The sequence below is a fragment of the Oryctolagus cuniculus genome, chromosome 12 (assembly GCF_051225735.1).
Source record: "Oryctolagus cuniculus isolate XC-2025 breed Fujian yellow rabbit chromosome 12, ASM5122573v1, whole genome shotgun sequence".
NCBI lineage: Eukaryota > Metazoa > Chordata > Mammalia > Lagomorpha > Leporidae > Oryctolagus > Oryctolagus cuniculus.
In genome coordinates, this window is record NC_142878.1 from 33,863,059 (window position 1) to 33,885,399 (window position 22,341).

A 22,341-nucleotide genomic window follows, 5' to 3' on the forward strand; every position below is an offset into this window, starting at 1 on the left:
CTATCGTTTTAATAAATGTGTAAATGTATGGGTTTATCGATTCATCCTTCTTTAAAGTCATTTTGTCCTTCTCCAAAATATTTGTGTTGCTGCATCCAGGAGCTGTGCTGATCAATAATAAAAAATGGGGCTTCATTCAATGTTATGTCCTTTGAATATTCTTCAACCACAAGGATTCTGAAACCCACAGTTTCAGTTTATCAGAGGAGATACTGAAATCCCCATGTCCCGTGAATCTCCCATGATATATGGAGAAGTCAGTTTAATTTTCCTACTACAATGACATATATTTTCTGTTCCATCCTTTCAAGGGCCGTGGCTCATGCGGTTTCAGTTCCTGCTTTCAGTATGGCTCAGATCCAAAGTCTTTTAACGTGTGCCTGTGTGTGTAAACAACCAAGCATTTACATAGCAGAGTCTGGTAATTATTCCAACAGGCATAATTTGACATTACTGTCTCAACAACAGATCCTGTGCTTAACATTCCAATTTCCATTTATTTCATTTCTGCCAGGTTAGCTCTTTTTAGTCATTCTTAATATGTGTTTGACCTATTGTATTTAATTAGACAAGTCTAGCTCTTTTACCTGAAGTTAATGTGGCAGGGACCTGGATCACAGGCAGAACAGCTGGGACTCAAACCAGCATTCTGATACGGGATGTAAATGTTGCAGAGAGCTATCTAACTTGCCAGCCACAATGCAGGCCATTAGAATAAACACTTTAACTTTACCAAAATAACTATTTAGAGAATAGTCTCCTTCAACTGCCACACATCAGTTCTCCAGAATCAAGTGGTGCTCTTGCTTGTTTTGACAGGAGTGATAAGATTCTGGATGTCTCACTAGAGTTGATGTCTAGAACATTCAGTTAATAAATTTCCCTGATTCCAAACACATCTCTCCTTTTCTTCATCATACTGACTTTCTCATTAAATCAATATTTTCACTTACTTTAGTAGTAATAGATAATGCTACTGAAAATAGCTAACATCCTACATCTGGGAACTCAGAAACAAAACAATTGAAGTTTTATAATTGAGTATTTATCATTGTTTGACAATATTATAACCATTCCACAGCTAACTTACTTAGAATTCACAAGAAACCTAGGGGAATTTATTTTTGTTAATAACTCTATTTTATAGATAAGGAAATAGAGATGAAGATATCTAAACAATTTTGCTGAGGGCAAACAGGTGACAAAAGATAAGGTGGTTTGAAAATTCACATCTGTTGGGTTCCTGAAATAGCAACTTAAAAATTGTGTAATATTGCTTAACTATTCCAGGCTATACAACTGATAGGGAGACTTGCAGAAATTACTTGGCAATTCAAGATGAACCATCATCAAGTTAGATGTAACACAGAAAAAAATCACCAAAATAATACCTATTAATTTTAAAATTTACCATGGAATTTAATGGAAATATGAAGAATTATAAAGCAAATACTATAAATTTTAACTAAGAAACAAAAAAGTTCCTGGAAGTGGGTGTTTGGACAGAGGTTAAAAACACTTTGGACACCTGCATCCTGTACTGGAATCCTTGGTTCAAGCCCAGGCTACTCTGCTTTTATTACAGCTTCCCGCTAATGTGCACACGGGAAAGACAGCAAGTAATGGCTCAAGAACTTGAGTCTCTGTCCTCCATGTGAGATACCCAGATGGAATTCTGTGGCCTGGCCCACCCCAACCTGTTGTGGGCATTTGAAGAGTGGTAGATGATCTTTCTTGGTATCTCTCACTTTGTGTGTGCATGTATGTGTCTATGTGCATGTCTGTCTCACTTTCCAATGAAATAAATAAATACTTTTTTAAAAACAGAGAAAGACTTGAACAAATCACATTATGTTCCTGAACAGAAAGATTCAAATGTACAATAATGGCTTTTTCTTCCTCAATGTTTACTAGTTCATGAAGAACAGCAAAAGATAATTACTGCAAGTAAAAGTAGATACTAAGTTCTAGAAGACTGTGAAGTTAATTTAAGTCTTATGTAGTTAAATAAAATACTCTAAGAATAGAAAAATTGATATGGCATCAGGCAAAGTGATAGAGCAGAATGCACAGAAACATACTTGTGTGTGTATGTGTGATACACAAATTGATTTTGAAATATAATGAAAAAAAATCCATGAAGAATGGAAGGGTTAGTCTACAAATAGTGCAAATGAGGAAATTTAGAAACTTCTAACATTGAAATTGTTAGAATATGCAATACAGTCACAGCTGCTCCACTTCTGGTCCAGCTCCCAGCTAATGGCCTGAGAAAAGCACTGGAATATAATTCAAGTGGTTGAGCCCTAGCATCCACATGGGAGACCTGGATGAAGCTCCAGCCCTTGCGCCAGTGTGGCCATTAGGGGAGTGACCCAGCAGATGGAAGATATCTCTCTATATCTCTCCCTCTTTCTCTCTGCAACTATGCCTTTCAAATAAATAAAATAAATTTTCAAAACAAAACTGAGATGCATGAGACTTCTGGTAGCTTAACAGTGCATACTGTTTTCCAGTAAGTATTTTTTTGTAAGAATAAGGACTAACTCCTAAAACAATGACAGAACGTATGGTATAGTAAATACATTAATCAGATATTATGTACTACACAGTTACATGTGTAATACTTTAATTTTTAACTAGTTTTCAGCAGATTCAATGTGATTTATGGATAGAATTGTAAAGACACAAGGATATTCCCTTCCTTCCTGTATTACACTTGTACTTTAACTGCAGGACCAGTAGATTTGTTTACACCAGTACCACTAGAAGTACATGGCTAAAATCTAGCACTATGAAGCTATTATGCCTCTGATATTATTAGGTGATATGAATTTTTCAGCTCCATTATAATTTTATATGGACATCATCATACACAAGGTTCTTCACTGATGGAAATGTTGTGTAGCACTTGATTCTATCATCTTCTATCTATCATCTATTGGTCCACCTATCTATGTATGTGTGTTTAGCGGCCATTTGGGGGATGAACCAACGGAAGGAAGACCTTTCTCTGTCTCTCTTTCTCACTGTCTAACTCTGTCAAATAAATTTAAAAAAACTGTGTCTATGAACTATATGAAGTCTGTTATCTTTATATTATTAATAAACATTTAAAATCAAAAAAGAAAATATATATAGTGATATATTTTAAAAATGTATACTTATTTATTTTTTGACAGAGAGGGAGAAGGATTCCCATTTGCTGGTTCACTCTCTTAAGTTTTCACATTTGGGGCTGGGCTGCGGCAGAGCCAGGTATAGACCCAAGGGGCAAAACCAAGACCTTATGACCTAAACCAGGTCTCCCACATGGGCAGTAGAAACCCATTTATTTGAAAAATCATCACTGTTCCCCAAAATATGAATTAGGAGGAATCTGGAATCAGGGGTCAAAGGTGGGTATGGAACCTATGTATTCCAACGTAGTACAAAGCATTCTTAAATGCTGGGCTAAACACCAATGATGCACTTAAAATAATTTTATAAAAAATCCACTTAGACCTTTTGTATATTACATTTTGTAGCCAAATAAGAAAATATTATTTTTCTAAGACTGTTTTATTCTGGCAAAATCATTTTTAGTCTCACATGATGTGAATTGACAGTGACAGGGGCAAAGGAGAATTTTGGGTTTAAATTTTATCTTCTGAATCTTTTGGATTGGATCACCCAGGTGCAGTTATTCAACTTCTTGAAATAGTCATTTATATTTTAAAAATTATATTTCTTTATATAAATAATAATCTATTGATCTTATAAATAAATGTTATATATAATCAGATATTTATCTTCTTCACAGGCTTGTTATAAGAACATGATGCATTGATGTGGGGAGCCATTGCACCGCACCCTAAAGATGGCGCCGGCTCCTTTCTCCCGGAAGGACTGGCGAGAAACAAACAACTCCTAATAAGGAGATGGCTGAGCTCCCTTCCGGCTTCCGCATTGCTGTACCTATCAATCCTTGCCACTTGGCTGCTTTTGATTGGTGTGCTGATGGCTATAAGAGGGATGGGAGAGGGAAGGAGGCGGAAGAAGAAGCTTGTTCAAGGTTCCTGAATAAACTGCTTGAAGAAGAGTTCGGGTCGTGTCTTCCTTGCTGGTCGAGGGACGCGACAACTGGTGGCCCGTACGGGGAACCATCTCAAACGCGAACTCAGAACTTCCTGCAGTCAGGGCAGCGCTGGTAAGTCCCCCAGGAAAATAAGGTGGGGATCCGCGATAAGAGCGGGCAGTCCTGCGACAATAGCGGGAGGATAGCTCTGCGATTAAAGCAGAGGAAGTTCTGCGACAAAAGCAGAAGGAGCTCTGACCCGTGGCCAGGGAAAGAGTAAAATTTTAGACGGTGGGTAATTCACAGTCCCATCCAATTTTTCTGGCGCTGAATGCGCTGCTTCGGGAAAACGGTTTGAAACTTAAGCCTAGTACGTTGCATAGGTTTTTACGTAACTGCGATACCATTGCACCCTGGTATGTGGTTTCGGGAAGCCTTACTATCCCTTCATGGGACAAACTAGGCAGGGATTTGGATTTTGCATTCGAACAGGGTAATCTCGAAAGGGGAGTGAGACCAATATGGAAGTTAGTGCGAGCATGCCTCGAGGATGAGCGGTATAGTGAAGCTATTCTGAGCGGTCAAGCTGCCTTGGAGGAGCTTCAGGAAGAGCGCTCCGAGAGAGCTGCCAGTGAAAAAGGGAAAACTTTGAAGGAGAGTCGGAAAAGAACTAGGAAAAAACTGTACCCCGATCTTTCCGAGTTGCGTAGCCCCTCCTTAGTAAGTAGTACTAGTGCAGAAAGTAGCTCAGAAAGCAGCAGTGAGTCTGAAGAGTGTGGTGATAACAAAGAGTCTGGTATAAAGCAAGTACGGGAATTGAATCGGCAAATGAGGATTTCCAAAAATTACAGCTGCTGAGCCATTACCAGTTGTTGTCAGATTCCTTATATGTGGTGAACGCATTAAAGATATTGGAAACCGCAGGACCAATTAAACCTTCTAGCCCAATTGTATCCCTAATGTCAGGTGATTGCTCATTGTCTGGATGCATGGGCCGCCTGGGGGAGACCCCAGGTGCTAAAAACTGATATACATCTCAAACCTTTACCACCTTTTGCCAAAAAATGGAGGTTCAACTTGTCCATGGATTGCCATACAATCCTCAGGGCCAGGGCATAATTGAGCGAGCACACCGCACACTGAAAGAATATCTTTTAAAACAAAAAGGGGGACGTGACAGGCCAGGAGAAAGAGAGAGGAAAAATTCCACAGGTATCTTGACCTAGAGAAAAGTCTTAATTCGATAACCCTTTCCAACTTGATGGGTTTTTCTCTTTACAGTTAATAAAAACTTAAGCAATGGGCTCATACGCTGATAATCAATTCTTTTCTGTGCTGCTGTAGCTAACTTATCTAATGAGAGTTTTCATGTGTCTTGAAGGTTTCGCATTTTTCTATTGCCAGTATGAGTCTTGATTGGAAAAACTGCACCATGAAGCTGTTTACGTTATATCTTTAATGTTTGAGTGAGTACCTAACTTTGATTAGATCTAGTCCACAGCCTTGGTTAAACGTACTAATTTTTGACTAAAATGGTTTGACTCTCTGATAGTTTAAATTCTAAACCGAGTCTTTCAACTTTGGGGCTTCCAGTTGGATCCCTGGAACTCTCAAAGGATGGGACTCTAAATTTGTTAAAGTAACAGCTGTTTGAGTCAATTCAAATTATACAAAGTGTATTAAAATGTAGTAAATGATGTCAAATCTATGTTGTATTCATGTTTTTGCTTTTCAGCTAGAGTCTTATAAAAATGAGAGTAAATTCTGTGTATACAAGCCTTTATGTTGTTAACTCAAGTAAGCCAATACAGATTGGTTCAGAAAATTGGGTTAATGCAAACGCCCTTTGGTTCACTTGCTCAGTTTTATATTTACATGTCTTTGGTATGCTTTAAACTTGTTTCTCTTAAGGATGAAGATCTTTTCAAAGTTGTAAATATGCACTAGTGACTGTTGCTGCCCAAGTGGTGTTATCCTTCCTTATGTTACTTAAAAGCATGGGAATGTAATTTTGACTTTTAATTCAGATAATGGTGTGGTATTCATTAATAGCTCAGTGTTTTAAGTTATCCAGGCATCGGTGCTAAGTAAAATATGGAAAATGTATTATGTGTACTTTTAACATCTTAAATTTGATAAGACTTTTAAGTTTGCCAGCATGTATTCTCATAGGTTGTCCATACATGATAATTCAAGACTGTAAAAGTAACTACAGGTATAAAGTTTCAGAAGGTGTGAGCAAGTCATGAAAAGTTGTAAAAAGTTTACGATTTTAAAACATTGTTTACAGAGTTTTCTATAAGTTAAATGTTAATGCCAAAATTACACTAACCTAAAGTTGAAGTCTGATCTTCTGTTATAACAATGGGATTTTTTTAAAATGTGTACTAATGTTATTAATTATCTGGAAATGGTCTCAATTGTAAATCTTAAAATCTGTTGTTGCAAAAACTGTAACGTCTCTTTTTAACAGTGTCTGCTTAATCAGTTACTCTGCCATTTCTAAAGTTAGGTCGTGTAAGCTCTTTTTAACTCTGTTAAATAGTTCTGAGTTATGTGATAATTTCATGTGCTAACTCTTATGTTCAAGGTTTTTGTATTTCTGGTTTACCTAAAAATTCATGTTCTGCCAAGTAAATGTGTACTCTACTGTCTGTTAAGTTATGATTGATAAAAAGTATTAAGTCTTAAAAAGTTATGTTAAATATTATTATGATCAGATCTGGTCTAAAAGTGTTAAAATCGCCCTGACTAAATGTTAAGGAATTCTATTTTGACCAGATACTCTAAGTTCTCTTGGCACCTTTAACAGACTTTCTGAAAATCAAAGTTCTAAATTCTCTGGACTTTTGGTATCTCCAGAGGGCCCCTGGAGATGTCAAAAGATATATCTCTCATCTTGCAGAGATAATAACCAATCGGGCTGTTTAGATTAAAAGTGGTGCCAAGATGTGAAATGATGCTAAACTTCAGCTATAAACGTGTTTCTTTCTAGCTGCTCCAGTCTCTGGCTCAGTAGCCAGATCCTTTAAAGAGGGACTGACAAAGTCTAAGAAGCATCCCATGGTCATGATTTCCATCACCTCAATGTCCAAACCTTATGATTAAGATACGGAATCACCTGGGAACAGGCAAGGCAAATTGTAAAATCCTGCCCTTCCTGTGTCACATTTCTCCCGGTCCCTTATTATGGTGTAAATCCTAGAGGTTTTATGCCTAATCAGCTTTGGCAGATGGATGTTACCCATTTTTCTGAATTTGGTAAACTAAAATACATACATGTCTCTTTAGATACATGTTCAGGTTTTGTTTTTGCCACCCCGCAATGCGGCGAGGCTGCCAAACATCTCTCATTGCCTTCAGGCCTTTGCTGTTCTAGGAACCCCTATACAGATAAAAACTAATAATGGCCCAGCATATACTTCCAACTCTTTTAAGCACTTCTGTACTAACTTCCACATCTCTCATCACCGGGATTCCTTATAATCCCCAGGGACAAGGTATTGTGGAACGAGCACATGCCACATTAAAAAATTATTTACAAAAAATAAAAAAGGGGGAATACGGGACCATGGCATATTCCCCACAAAAATGGCTATCACATGCTCTTTTCATTTTAAATTTTCTAATACTGGATAATCAAGGGAAAACTGCAGCTGATCGTCACTGGCAACCTGAAACCAAAAGACAAGTCTATGTGAAGTGGAAAGACCCTCTAACTGCTCAATGGTATGGACCTGACCCTGTTTTAATATGGGGACGTGGACATGTTTCTATATTCTCGATGGTTACCTGAGCGACTGGTGCGGCAAACAGACAATGTCACAAAGCAGCCCCTCGATCTTCATTATGATAACATTGCTGATTGGGATCGTTGCTGCAGCCGTTATAACCGCCATTTCCATTGCAGCTGTGGGCACTACAACAGCTGCTATAGCGCTCACAGGGACAGTTCAAACTGCTAATACCCTGAATAATTTAACGGCCTCCATGGCTGCTGCTTTGGATACTCAGACATCCTTAAATGCACAAATAAAGGGAGGCTTGATGATTGTTAATCAGCGTGTGGATTTGGTACAGGAGCAGGTGGATACTCTCTGGCAGCTTGCTCAGCTAGGATGTGAGTGGAAATTTTCAGGGTTGTGTGTGACCTCTGTTCAGTACGATAACATGACTCAGGCAGCAAATTACTCTAAACAGTTGTCTCAGATGCTCTTGCAGAATTGGTCCGCAGAATTTGACTACACCTTGAAGCAACTGTGCCTTGCCGTGGTCACCATCAACTCCACACGTGTGGATGTCTCCTTCGCATCTGGATTGTCATCCTGGATCCGCACAGCCGTCTCCAGCCTGAAGGAGTGGGCGGGACTTGGAGCTTTGACGGGGTTGCTGTTACTTGTTGTGTTATTTTGCCTGTGGTGTTTGTGCAGGATGAGGACAGCTCACCCGGTGGGAATTGGCCAGGATAGCTCAAGCCTTTTATGCCCTTGAGGCTGGACAATCGCCGCAAGCATGGCTGGCCTTCCTTGAATGCTAGGCATGGGTGCAGGGTGCGAGGCAAAGCACTGCAGAGAGAACGAGCCATTACGTTCTCTGGAAGGCAAGTCTGTCTGCATGTGGGTTGGCATCCCAGATCCCACCCCCGCGAAAAGGATGCTGTTCCAGGTGGATGCCTGGCAGTGGGGGACAGACCCCTACCTTCTCCTGTAATCCTTAGATGCCTGGTTCTAAAACAAAAAGGGGGAACTGTGGGGAGCCATTGCACCGCACCCTAAAGATGGCGCCGGCTCCTTTCTCCCGGAAGGACTGGCGAGAAACAAACAACTCCTAATAAGGAGATGGCTGAGCTCCCTTCCGGCTTCCGCATTGCTGTACCTATCAATCCTTGCCACTTGGCTGCTTTTGATTGGTGTGCTGATGGCTATAAGAGGGATGGGAGAGGGAAGGAGGCGGAAGAAGAAGCTTGTTCAAGGTTCCTGAATAAACTGCTTGAAGAAGAGTTCGGGTCGTGTCTTCCTTGCTGGTCGAGGGACGCGACACATTGATGAATATAACCTGGCAGTAAACTGTCCCCAGCACATAGCAAGTACTTAATTTTTGTTAGATTTATCATTAGTGGTATTATTACATTAATTGTAGCTGAAATTGTGTCAGAAATAGCAGTACAACCTCATTTAGATAATACAGGTTCATGTTCTGTATGCTCCCCTTCTGATTCAGCTCTCAGCTATGACCTGGGAAAGCAACAGCAGACGGCCCAGCTGCTTGGGCTCCTGACCCACGTGGGAGACCCTGAAGAAGCTCCTGGCTCCTGGGTTCGGAAAGGCATGGCTCTGGCTATTGCAGCCATTTGGGCAATGAACGAGCAGATGGAAGGCCTATCTCTCTCTCTCTCTCTCTCTCTCTCTCTCTCTCCCTCTATCTGTAGTTCTACCTCTTAAATAAATAAAACAAAAATAAAATCTTTTAAAAAAATATAACATGTTCAATTTAAAATTAGATTATGTCATGTGAGTAAACTAAAAGCATTATAACAGTTTATTTTTACCAATTGATCTTTAGGCAAATGCTTTATTGATGTAAGTTAAGCATTTAAGAAGTTATTTTGGTGATTTAAAAAGGTACAATTTTTCCCTTTAGAAAATTTAAGAATAAATGAAAATTATTTATTTTGAGAAACTGAAAATGATTTCCATCAATTTTATTTATTCATCCAAAAATATTTCTTACCAACTCTGCCATGGACATATTTATATGGGTTTTCAACTACCACATTTAGTTTAGTAAATTATGTGTCCTCTAGAAAATGTAGTGATTATAAGCCATACAACTGGGGACAAAGGCATGCTTCATTTAAAACTAAAACAGTGATGAAGCATTAAGCTTTTCCTTTCCCTTTACTTTTAATTTCACTATCTTGAACTCTTTAACACTTTAAGACACTGTTATGGTAGTGAAATTTTGGCTTTGGTTGTTGCACTGTACTTATTTAGTCTGAAAATCATTCTTTAAGGGAGCACAGATAGAGTCCTATATATAGTTAGGTACTTTCCCCTTCCATTCAGTTGTTGGCTCATTATAAGCAGCTTAATACCTCTAAATTAACATAACAGCTGTTTGCTTAAGCTGATTACTTAATATTTGGTGACTAATGAGTAGGTTAAGTTCAATTCAGCCTACCACTGGGAACCAATCTATAAACAAATGGTGTTAGATCTAATTAAAAGCAGACTCTATATGGTCATAGAAGTTTTCTAAAACTTTTAGTGAATTTGCCTGGAAGTTTCGTATCCCCAAACCCAACTCCTTCTTCATGGCACAGGACAATACTAAAGTATTTATCACCTACTTCCTGACTGGGTTTAATCTTCTAAAGAGATGGTAATGGCAACACCATATGGCTTGTTGAAATTATCACATAGCTTGTTCTACATTAGCTCTGGCTCCATTCTTTAAGACAATTAAAATAGTCTCACTCTTACATAAAATTCTATGAAAACAAAACCTCCTGTCTATGCTTTCCACAGATTGTAGCTATACGCGCCTTCCCATAATTTTTTCAACTTCCAGAGAGCATGTCCAGGAATCTAGGGAAAGGCTACCTATTTGGATTTGGGGAATTTACCAAGAATGACAGCATTTGACATAAACTGCTTATTTGCTGTGTCTACCCAGGGCCATGTCTGTCAATGAAAACATGACTCAACACACCATATCAATAACCAGATAAGTGCATCACTATCATGTGAACCCAATATAACATAAAATTATTATAGTATTAATGATTATATAAATTTAAATGTCTGTGCTCTACAATAGATTAGCCAACTCACGCTGATTAAAGCCTTCCATAGAAACTGAGAAAGTGCTGTGTCAACTCTTCAGAGTTAATCTAGGATTTCTACTTCTTATAAAGAAAAAAAATTCTGGCCGGCGCCGCGGCTCACTAGGCTAATCCTCTGCCTTGCGGCGCCGGCACACCAGGTTCTAGTCCCGGTTGGGGCGCCAGATTCTGTTCCAGTTGGCCCTCTTCCAGGCCAGCTCTCTGCTGTGGCCAGGGAGTGCAGTGGAGGATGGCCCAAGTGCTTGGGCCCTGCACTCCATGGGAGACCAGGAGAAGTACCTGGCTCCTGGCTTCGGATCAGTGCAGCGCGCCGGCCGCGGCAGCCATTGGAGGGTGAACCAACGGCAAAAAGGAAGACCTTTCTCTCTGTCTCTCTCTCTCACTGTCCACTCTGCCTGTCAAAAAAAAAAAAAAATTCTATTTTGAAGATACAGTTGCAGCTGTAATTTAGAACTGACTGCATTTGTAAATGGTGTTTAAATAATTTAAGTGAGTTAGATCACACTTACAAATAAAACCAATTTGTATTTGTTTAGTGAAGTAGTTACTGCTCTAATAACATACTTGTGTCCTGGCTTGGAACCCAAAATACCAGATCATGGTTTTTAGAGCATAATAAATTATTTCTGTTATGCCATAAAAAGGCCATCAGTATATGCTCTAGTGCTTACACTGAAGAGTCAGAAGTCTTGAATTATATTCTCTACTACATTAATGATTTTTTTTACTCTTGAAAAATCAATCAAATAACCATAATCAAAAGTGAATAGTTTTGAATATAGTCTGATAATATTACACTTAGGTATGTATTATTTACTGAAAGCTGCCTTGGGTCTAATCATATATCACATATAGTCCTAATCATGTTCTTTTCACTATTCACCAATTTATCAATTCAGGAACTTCTGACAATCTATTACTCTGTTCTCCCCCTCAAACTGCACAACAGTAACTCCATCATATGAATTTACTCTTCAACAGTTTTCTTTACCCACACCATCACTCTCATCCCAATATTTAAATATTTAAGTCTATAGCTCAAATACCAGCTCTTCATGTCTGAAGTTACTCTCATCATCATTCATTTTAACTAAGATGGCAAAAATTCTTTCCCTTATTATTTGTAGATGTACTTTGTAAATATCAATTGTTAATCTACTAATCAGAGTACACTTAATCTTCTCTTGTGTTTACTTATTTGGTTTTATAAAACAATTATTTATGAGGGCTCTAACAGCAATAAAGAGAGATAATTCTAATACAGAAACATGTAGCCAAACTAGATTAACTAGCATGTAGTTAATTCAATTTCAAGAATCTTGAGATGAATATCTGAAAATCAAGTTACATATATAAGTAATAATGAAAAACTGAATAAATAGTATAATTTAATGATATTTTCATAGACATTAAAGATAGGAAAAAATAAAATTGTTAAATATGCATTCAACACCACATTATGCAACAGCAATAGTTTTAAGTTTGAAAAGGTGAGAAAAAAAATAAATGATAGCACAAATTAGGTATTTTTCAGAATTCAAATAATCAGCATGCTAGGAGATTAGTTTCCCTTATTAACTTTACAGTTAATAATTGGATATTGGTTAATTATCCACTATTTTATCTTCTCTCTAACTTCAAAGTCTCTTTAGAAAGAAACTGTCTTGGTTATCATTAGTGCTAAACAGACATTTAAATCAGCATACTAGATACACTACAGAAAGGATCGATCTGGAATGCAGTTGTTGCTTTTCGAATACAAATTTGGGAGACAATTTTAAAAATATAGAGTATTGAAATGTTAGATAGTAAAACTGCCATTGATATAAGACATAGTATTACTGATTCAAAAGAAAATATTAGATAACTTGACTATTTAATCAAGTAAAAAACATTATCCTTAAAATATTATCTAAGTTGCTAATGTTGGCTTGTTCTCTTGCTTTGCATCAAAGTCCTATATTATTCACAATTTCGGCCACATTTTGAAATCTGAGGAAATTTGAACTTGTAAGGAACACAATAAACAGTAATTAAATATAACTAAATATTTTCCCCCCTCTGGAGAGTTTTAATGTTTTTTCCATATACTGCTCTTCAAGCTAATTTTAAAAGTAGTGATGGATGGGTCCAGCCTGATGGTGTAGCAGGTAAAGCCGCCACCTGTGTTGCTCGATTCCCATATTGGCACTAGTTCGTGTCTAAGCAGCTCTATGTCTGATGCAGCTCCCTGCTAACGGCCAGGGGCAAACAGCAGAAGATGGCCAAAGTACTCGAGTTCACGCAATCCATGTGGGAGACCAAATCAAGCTCCTGGCTTCAGCCTAACTGTGGCCATTTGGGGAGTGAACCAGCGGATGGAAGGTATTTCATTCTCTCTCTTTCTCTCTCTTTCTAACTCTGACTTTTAAGTAAATAAATAAATTTTTAAATGTTCAAGATTATTTACAAATAATTTTGAATATATTTCTTTAAACATACTTTCTCAATAACTTGAATTTCCCTTCAAAGAAAAATTTACCTACAAAATACCATTCTATAGTTCATGCATATGGTACAGAGCAAGAATTTATGTATTCTTAAGTATTCATAAATGAAAAGGGAATATAATGAGATAAAATATAAATACCAGTGTAACAAAAATCAGTAATATAGAAAAAGAAAGAAGATGAATAACTAATTATTATATTAAAACAGAAGTAGTAGAGTAATTATACTAAATATTTTATAGATAAAATAAGTTAGTTTTCTGATTTTAGCATTTGGTTTGTTTAATTTACAAGAGTATTACAATTAAATAATTAGCAATATCAACAAATTACCTGCTAATTTGTAAATTTAGCATAAAAGAATGAATGTTCTTCGACAATAGGTTAAACTGCATGCATAAAAAGTTTGACAGATTCACTTTGAAAATCATTTTCTGAGGATCATTTTTCTAGGGCACAAAAGGCATCCAAGTTGTAATTAATTTAGGATGAGATGGTAACTGTCAGTAAGAGTAGTGAGATTTAATAAAAGTAGCTTTCTAATTATTTGAAAATAAGCATTTCATTTTAAATAATGAAAATATATCTTTAGGAAAACACTAAAATTTACTTAAGTGAAGAAAATTTTAGCTGACTTTCTTAAAAATCATCAATTTTCATGAAATAATCATATTCTTGCATCCATGTAACATCAAGGAATTCAAATAATAGATATTTTTAAATCACTTAAATGAAGAGCAAACAGTTTTAACTTTGCAGATACTATAACAACCTATAGGCCAATCCTCTGATTTTGTTTCCACACATCAGTATTAGAATTACTTGTAAGTAATAAAGCTGCACATGCATATTCTGGATCTGATTATATCTGAAGCCCCAGTGATAGTCAAAAATTAACTTATCACTGAAATAATTCTGATGTTCAGCAAAGTTTGAGAACATCTGATGTCAATAAAAATACATTGAAAAAACTTTTGTAATTCATTAAAGAATGCACTACTCAATCTGTAATGAAAGAGAGTAGATAAAAATAATAGGACTATCAGATCATAGAAATAGACTATCAAATGGCCAAACTGAATTCTTTCAAATAATCTGCCTAAAAAAGACTAGGTTGTTGGTGATTATTTGCCAAGAGTTCTATTTATTATGTAAATAAGAAAAATTATTTTTGTTCATGGAACATGGATATAAATGATAGTTACTGCATTAAAATATTATTTTTCATTTTACTATACTATTGAAATATGCATTAAAAATAAATTTTTAAAAATTCTATATGCAGTGCTATTTATTCTAGCATTTACCAGTAAGTCAATCAAGAAAATAGCAGGAAACTAAAAGGATGCCAACATGAAATTATTGAAAAAAATACTATTATAAAAGTTTTTAATAAACAGGTTTATTTATATTTTAAAATGATGATAAATACCTTGTGATTTTAAGGAAAGATATAGAAAATTAATACTAATAAAAGTAAAAGTATAAATATATGGTCAAGAAACATACACACATAAAAGAAATAAGTGAGTGAAGGTACTGCTAATAATTTTTCTTTCTTACTTCAACTTCTCCCTATTTTTTGAACATTCGCTGGTCTCATCACAGAAAGCCTTTTCCACATCTTCATAGTTGATTCTAAATTTGCCATTTGTTCTAGCATACAGCTACTCTTGTAATACATTTATATACAGAATATATTGCACTTGTATACTCAAAGCACTATGCTAAACACTATTGTAGGAAATTCAAAATTCTCAAAGAGAATATAAGGCTAGAAAGAAGGGATGCATATGTCAACAAATAACACCAGGGTATATGGAATGCTAGATTTAGGAAAGCTAGTTTGGATTGATATGGTAAAATAGTAAGTGCAGGTTGAAAACTATACCATAGAGTACTGTGGTTCCATAATTTGAATGGTGATTTGGAAATGTTAGTAAGTATGATTCATCTTAGGTAGTAGAAATGGATGAGTATTTTTTTTTTTCACATTTCTTGTAGGATTGATCACTGGGTTGATTCATACTTGATTTCCAAAGCGTGGTGGTCCAAAATTCCTAATAATAGTCACTTTTTGATAACTGTAAGTGGCCCCACATTTAACTACCGCTGACATCTGAACACTGGGGAAGCCACTGAGTCATCTGTTTCTTTCTCTGCAGTGGAGAATATAAGATCTAGCACATATTAAAAGCTGAACAAATGATTTCAAAATTGTGTATATTTAACAAATGGATCAGACATTATGACATATTTCCTTGACAATAGAGACCTAAACTGACTCAAAAGGAAAATCTCAACAAGCCTGTGAAAATAAAGATTGAAGAACTGAAACCTCTAAAGAAATTTCAGGACCAGAAGATTCACTGGTGGATTCTATTAAACACTTAAAGTGGAATTAATATAAACCCTTTTCAAGCTCCTCCAAACAACAGAAAAAGTGGTTAAAAGTCAAAACACTTCTTATTCCATGAGTTCATTATTGTCTTTCTACCAAAGGAAATAAGACTACACACCAATATTCTCTAGATAGACAAGTAGATAGAAAGATAGGTAGTTAGATAAATAGAGATATGGATAGATAGGCATAAAACAAACACTAGCAAAATAAATGCAACAGCATTTTGAAAAGAGGGATGTGTCCCAGGAATATTATGTTGAATACAGATTAAGAAAATCAATCAATGCAATTTGACACATTAACAAAATAGGGAAGGGGAAGAAGCATATATGATAATTTCAGTTGAAAACAAATGGTTGATTGATAAAAATATCTTTCACGATATAATACACCAAGAATCTGGGGACAACATGGAACTTCCTTAACATGATTAAGGCCAACTGTGAAAAAGCCACACTTTAAATCATATTTACAACAAAACAGTGAACACTTTTCTCTAACATCAAAAGCAAGACAAGATGAATATTTTGACCACTGCTACTTAATATTCTTCTGGAATTTATAGACAGAGAATTACATCAGAAAAGAAATAAGAGGCATTCAAAATGTAAATGAAGAAGTAAACTACCTCTATTCATAAATGACATGATCTCATTTTGAGAAACTTTCAAATAATCCACTAGAGAGCTACTACAGTTAATAAACAAATTCAATCAAGTTGCTGGTTGCAAAATAAACATACAGAAGCATCTGTGTTTCTAAATAGCAGGAAAACAGTGCTGAAAGAAGTTAAAGAAATCACAAATAAATAGAAAGGTATCACATGTCATGGGTTAGAAATCTTAATATTGTTATTATATCAATACTACCCAAACTAATCTTCAGGTTTGATGTAATCCCTACCAAAATCTCAACAGCAACTTTTGCAGAAATGGAAAATCCCAATTTCAAATTAATGTGGAATTCTATGGGGTTCTGATTAGCCTAGGTAATCTTGAGACAGAAGAAAAAAGTTGGCAAACTCATATTTCCAAGTTTCAGACTTGCATAGCTACAATAATCAAAGTACTGTAGTACTGACAAAAAGGCAAACATGTAGACCAGTGTAGTGATATAGACATCTAAGAAATAATTTCATATGTGTATGTAGAGCTGATTATTTTTTATGTTAAACTATTTATTTTTGAGGTAGAAAAAGAGAGGTAAAGAGATAGAGAGAAAAACAGATATATAGACTGAGTGCTCATCTGCAGATTCACTCCTCAAATGTTCACAAGCCAGAGCTGGACAAGGGCAAAGCCAAGAACTGCAAATGCAATCAGATTTTCCAGCTGGGTAGAAAGAACTCAATTACTTGAGACATCACTGCCGCCTCCCAAGGCCTGCATTGGCAGAATCCTAGAGTCAGAAACTCTAATACATAATCAAATTCAGGTACTCTTATGTGAAATGAAGCAATTTCAACCAATAGGCAAACTGCCTTCTCCCAGGTCAACTGAATTTTGACAAGACTATCGAGTTCATTAGTGTGGAAAAATAGTTTCTTCAGTAGATGGTGCTGGACAACTGGATTTCCACCTCTGAAAGTAAAAGATTGGAAGTCTCCTCATACACAAAGATTACCAGAAACATATCACCCAACTGAAAACAAGAACTAAAATCATAGAACTCTTAGAGGAAAACAGGACCTTGGATTGGCCATAGAGTGTTTAATTATACTAGTAACAATGCAAACGACAAATAAAAAATACATTATCAAGCCACAAGCTTTCAAAACTTCTCAATAAAGTGAAAATACAATCCATAAAATAGGGGAACTATTTTGAAATAATATAAATGACAAAGATTAATATCCAAAAATATTAAAAACTACAACTAAACAACACAAGTCAATTGTAGAAAGCACAAAAATTTGAGCAGATACTTCTCCAAAAAAAAAGAATAAAATAATAGCACATAACACCAAACATCATTGTCATTGAGAAAATGCAAATCCCAGTCAAATGAGATATTTCACACCTACCACAATACTAAAAACTTGAAAATTAAAAATGTTAAGAAACTACAACACTAACACCATCACATATTACTTGAGGAAATGTAAAATGCTGTAGCTATGATGGCAAAATAGTTGGCAGCTCCCCAAAAGCTCAACAAAACTTCAAAACACTAACATCAAGAGACTTGGCAATTCCACTCCTAAGTCAATTCCTTGAAGAACTGAAAACCAAGAGTTCAACGTACCTGTGCATCAATATTCACTGCAGCGTTATTCAGTGGACAGAAGATGGAAGGAACACGAAACATGCATGTGGTACAAATAGGTGATGCAATATTTTTCAAATACAGAGTCCTGAGGCAGGTTAAGGGCGGCCCAACTTTGGAAATGTTCTAGTACGTATAATCAGCTTCGCGGCCCTGCTGTCCACTGTCCCTCTGGGCCCAGTGAAGCTGGCCCGGGGCCCCAGAGTGCAGCTGCCTCTGGGGGTCGGGGTGGGGGGTAAGGCAGGACCAAAGGTGCGCCACAAGGAAGCCGCAGGGCCCCCTGACTCTCGGGGGCATCAGGCTATGAGAGGCCTACCTGCGCTCAGCTCAGCCCTGCACAGGGGGCGCCATGGCCGGAGGCTGACTTCCGGGAGTCTCTCCACAAGCCCCCCGGGCCCGGGTCACAACATGCCCCCCGTTTCACATGCAGCCCCCGGAGCTGAGTGCCCTGCGAGCCGGCAGAAGAAACACTGGAGAGGACTAAGCCTGAGGGGCCGTCCCCCTGGCTGGCCAGGCCTTCTGGCCTAGCCCCGAGCCGTCCACTCCCACAAGGACCCGCGCTTGACGCCCAGCAGCCCGGGGCTGGCCCTCGCCTCAGCGCCGGCCTCCCCCGGGACCCACTGTGCTTCCCCCTCAACCTTAGTGGCTCAGCCTCAGCGGCACCTGCTTCTGCCCACACAGCTCTGGTCTGTTAAGGCCGGCGGAGTTGGCCAACACCCATCCCCCTTCGCCCAACTGCCCCTACGTCAAGTGTGAGGGCAGGCTGGGCTCTCGCGTACCAGCCACGTGGGCAGAGCACCCCTCCGGGGGAGGTCCCCTGGGAAGGGGGTGGCAGGAGTTGTTGCAAGCCACCCTGGAAAGTAGACTGCGGAGGGCGTTTGGCGCCGCAGTTAAGACACCATGAGTATCCCATAGCGGACTGCCTGGGTTTGAGTCCCAGCTCTGCTTCTGATCCGGCTCCTTGCTGACATGCACGCTGGGAGGCAGAGGATAATGGTCTAAGTACTCCCTGCCACCCACATGGGATGCAGACCTGCACCGAGTTCCTGGCTCCTGGCCCTGGCCTGATCCCTGCCCCAACTGTGCCGGCGTTTGGAGATTGAACAAGAGGTGGAAGATACCTGTGTCTCTGTCTTTTAAATAAAAATAAATAAGAAGGGGAGGAGGAGGAGAGGAAGTTTTTATGGGCTGGAGATGTATGTGATTAATGTTGTTATTACATAGGTATGGACTTTATATTCGGAGTGATAAAATTTCTAAAATAGTTACTTTTAAAGTTTTAAGAATCTGAGTGGTGATTGGACAATATTGTGAACATAATAAAACGCATTACTTTTTACATTTAAAATGGTTAAAACATAAAATTCTGTTACACTTGCATCATTTGCATTTTAAAATAATTGCATATGCCTTTATATGCACATGCACACACAGAATAATTAGTAGACCTATGAAATGTCAGTATAAATATATTTTGGAAAGAAAAATATATGAATAAAAGTTGACTAAGATCTTAGAGCAAACAAAAAAGAGTAAAAAAAGAAATCATCTGAGTTCATAAATGTATTTTTTGTAAAAGCAGGCCAAAAGTGTTCTATAAAATATTCCATATGTGTCTATATATATATATATATATATAATAGAACTCTATATGTTTTAAGTAACAATTAAAACTTATGCAAAAATGAATATGAGAGCTACCAAATTATGAATAAAATGCAAAGGTAAAATTATTTGAGCTTTATTTCAATGTGAAAATTACTCTTTTAATCAATACCACCATTTATTACCAGTCTGCAATTGTACAAATCATTATCAATTTAAAAAATCATGATTGTAGATTCTCTAAATATGAATTAGAGTTCTCAGTCTACTTTCACATAAGACAGTTTTATTTGAGTTTCTTATATATGTGCTTGGTATGTTTTATAATGCATTATAAGGTATGACATAAATTGAGCTATATGTATGCCTACTAACAGTTTTGACAGGTAATTACTTCTACATTGCTCAGTGTAGAGTTACAGGATAAATAGAAATATTTCCCAGTCAACGTCCATTACCCTTACCTTTGAGACTTGACTCTATACATTAAATCATTCCTGTTTATCATAATATGTTCACCTAAAATAGACTCCTCATATCTTCAAAATATTATTTTGCTATTTTTATAGAATATTTATTTGTAGACAGTTACAAATCTTATTTGGTTATGGCTGTACATCTATGTTCTCTTATCTCCTTGGAAAAAGTAGTAAATAGTATTCCACAAAAATATTTTACTATTTCACAACTTGGGAATCCGATTGTGTACCACTCTTCTTAATAAACAACCTCAAGCAAAGAAAATATATAGACTATGAGTGCCTGGTCAATGATTGAATGCAAGCATAAATGGAAGTTTTGGATTTATGTTTAGGAAATTCATTTTGAGTACTGGAAGTAATTGAGTTTAACTTTAGTTCTAACATATTCAAAATACTGTTCCTTGGTTCAAAAGATATTAAAAAAAAAAGTGGGAATATCTGAAAGAGGTGCAAAAGTAGGTGATAGCTCAGGCCATGAACACCGCATTGTCATCACCATCAGAAAAGCAATAATCAGTTCCAAAGAAGTTGAGAGAATGTAGAAACAAATAAGATAACCACATCTAAGAACAGATTTTTCACATCAGAGACATTACACTTTCCATTCTTCATGACCCTGAAATACTATTCCATTCCTGATATTCATGTGTTTGAGGAAAAAAGCACTAGGAAGGGTTTTACAGAGGCAGTGCTTATTCAATGTGTCTCCTTTTGATCATGATAAATATTTATGTGTACATATACACACACATACACAGAAACATAATTATTACAGTGCCTTCATGTTGTCAAGAGACAGGTGAATTGTCCAATCAAAATCTGTGAGTTTGGTTTCAATCATGCACGGCGTGTGTCTGGAAGAGTGTGTGCTTGCATGTGCACATATTTGGACTGCTGACTGGGAGAGTGAGGCTCCTGAGCACAGTTCTGCTCCTGACTGACCTTGTGCAATCTTTCCTTGGAGGCTTATGTACTTGCAATACTTCAGGATATATAGCATGCTTAACAGATTAACCCAAATTCCCTAAAAGGCAAACAGTATTCTAGGACCAGTGTTGTGGCACAGGGATTATGCTGTTGCTTGCAACACTGGAACTCATCACAACACAGATTACAGACCCAACTGCTCCAGTCTAATCCAGTTCCCTGTTAATGGGTCTGGGAAGGCATCAGAAGATGGCCCAAGTACTCGGGCTCCCGCCAACCATATTAGAAACCTGGATGGAGTTCCTTGCTCCTGAGCTAAGCTTGGCCTAGTCCCAGTCATTGTGGGCATTTGAAGATTGAACCAGTGCATGCAAGATATTCATTCATTCTCTCTCTCTCTCTCTCTCTCTCTCTCTCTCTCTCTACCTTTCAAATAAATAAACAAGTCTCTTTTTTTGTCCAAGAAGCAAACAGTATTCTAGTTCTTATATTCTGAATTATTGTTTTAGATTGCTAATTATTACCAGAACCGGCAATGAATTTAGAGATTTTGAATTCAATTGGTAGAAACAATGCTACTCAAAGTATTTTTTTATTGAGCTTGTTTCTTATGTGAAATACTTAGATAATTTTCAGACATTTTCAAATTTCACACTAATATTATCTTATAGGAGATTATAGTGAATAAATAACTGTCCGAATCCCCTGTTCAGGCTTGCTTCATACCCAGGACAAGCTCGTAAAAGTCAGTGCTTGCATACAGCTTAAATATGACTGTGTTAACATTTATTACTCATCATGATAATCTCAGTCATGATAATGGTGTAAATCAGATGCACATTCTTTATTTACCCTGTAATTGGGCAGAGTTGGAGAAATTGGCACTTATAATAAAATGTAGTGTTGAATTAGTAGAATCCCCTTTTCTTTGTACTCTAAAAGAGTAATGGATCGATTTGGACTAATTACAGTATGCCTACCTCGGTCTTTGTGAAGTTCCACTAGGGCATGACAAGCTTTCTCAGCTCCCGTCTTACACTGATACATGCAGTTGGCATGCATTTGTTTAAGTTACTGAACTGCTCTCCCAAGGAAGAGGGTGCTCCTCACTCATGGGAGAAAGAATTCCTGTAATACAAATCAATTTGTGACCCCTTAATGTTTTTGCATTAGCTCAATTCAAAAGAGTATTATTACTTCTTGCAATCATCATTTCACCACTCACACTTAAAAGAGAAAGTATTTCCACAAATCAAGCAATGTGCAAA

The 22,341-nt window shown here is 37.1% G+C and overlaps 1 long non-coding RNA gene across 1 annotated transcript; it reads left to right on the forward strand.

Annotated features, from left to right (window-relative positions):
• Positions 1-4,033: 4,033 nt before the first annotated feature.
• On the forward strand, positions 4,034-9,056 carry LOC127491011 (uncharacterized). The gene is made up of 2 exons (XR_016217358.1): positions 4,034-4,189; positions 5,439-9,056. It is a non-coding gene; the product is annotated as an uncharacterized LOC127491011 (long non-coding RNA).
• The last annotated feature ends 13,285 nt before the right edge of the window (positions 9,057-22,341 follow it).